This window comes from Macadamia integrifolia, chromosome 8 (assembly GCF_013358625.1).
Source record: "Macadamia integrifolia cultivar HAES 741 chromosome 8, SCU_Mint_v3, whole genome shotgun sequence".
Lineage (NCBI taxonomy): Eukaryota > Viridiplantae > Streptophyta > Magnoliopsida > Proteales > Proteaceae > Macadamia > Macadamia integrifolia.
Genome location: NC_056564.1, coordinates 10820970 through 10822665, shown reverse-complemented (window position 1 = coordinate 10822665; position 1696 = coordinate 10820970).

Here is a 1696-nt window from a genome sequence, read left to right as displayed (position 1 = left end):
AATACTAACCCCGCTCACTCATGATAGGTTCACCAAATCCCACGCTTCTCGCACTGGATCTCACCCATACCAAGCGTGAGTCCTTGTACACTACAGGGAAGTGGGGAGAGGACCTTTGGTCTTGTTTCAAGGCATTGTTTGGCATTCATTTAATCGTATCTAGTCTAGCCATGTCATCATAAAAATACTATGTAGATTAGTCATCCTCACATTGTTATGCATGGGTGTTGTGTTTATTTTCTAAATGCCAAGTGATGATATGCTTATGTGAGGAATGTTGACATCATTGTGCATGGTGCATTAATAGACTAGATGCCGTAGTCGGCTTGAAAACGAGTGCATTGGTGGCCCGTGGTATGGGACGCGGTGGCACTATGCAATCGTACTATTGTCATATAGGAGCATGCGGTTTAGGATTTTCACCTTCCCGTGCTACGACCCTTCACAACAGGGGTTGAGGTGTTGGGTTACCATTTGGGGGGAAGCAGTGGTCGCGGTTGTCGGGTCACTGTGGCGGTTAGACATTACGCCCGGCTAGTCATTAGGACAGTCGGCAACCCCGGTGGCATATTCAAGAGGGCCAATCGTACTGCTTTTAAATTGCTAGAGTCAGCACTTTTAATTTCTATCATTTATTTTATGTTGAGAGCCGGTGGTCGGCATGTTTTTACTTTTCTGAGTACTCACGGTGGGCCTTCTCCGATAGCCCTATGGGGGTATCGCGGGATGGAGTTCACGGCTCGTACCCGGAGTATACTCGCACTGTGGTTGCAGTAGCACTAAACCAAAGACTTAGTAATGTTGCTTAGGTGGATGTGATTTAAAATGTATTGCATAGCATATAGTGCATATGGTTGTGATTGTTGTGTGGACTGTTATGTGGTCCATCTTTCCACTTACTGAGCTAGTGAGCTCATCCCACGTGTGCACCTCTTTTAGATGATTTTTCAGGTCATCAACCAGATGAGCACGGGGCGGGTCCCACAGTTGAGTTCCCTGAAGAGGACTGGTGGGCCCCTGAGGAGTTAGAGCACGGCACTGATTGCTCGTGTGAGAGTTGTGCTGCGGGACCGTAGTTCTGATACCTAGCTGAACTCCACTTTTGACGCCGAGCTGAGCTCCACTTTTGATGCCAAGCGGAGCTCTACCTTGTGATGCCGAGCTGGGCTCAACCTTTAATACCAAGCTGAGCTCTAGGCTTTGATACCGCGCCGAGCTGTATACTCTGATTTTTAATGATTTCGTTTATGTACTTGATATGTGAATTGTACTCTTATTGTGTAAATATCATGCCTTCGGGCCCACATGTATTTAACTATTGTATCACAATTCGGGTATCAAGTATTATGGGAATATTCACAGGTAAACCAAGTCTTCCGCTGAACTGATGAGCTCTTTCTTAGTTGTGCGTATACTGTGGTGGAATACTGTATCAGATGATCCTGGTAGGTTTGGGTTAACCGATGTTAACCCGGTCACTGGCCCAGTTCTGTGTGAACGGGGTATGACAATCGATGTGTGAGGGGATTGTAATTCTCGACTTCTCTTACTGGACCATTATTTTTGTTCGATTGGGGTCTTTTGTCTCTGTTGGGCTGGGACCAATCTTCATCACGCTTTCCCTATTTCTCATTAGGGTCTTTACGATTGGTCATAATTTCTTGTGCATTGACTTATTTGTCAATCGTAACTTTAA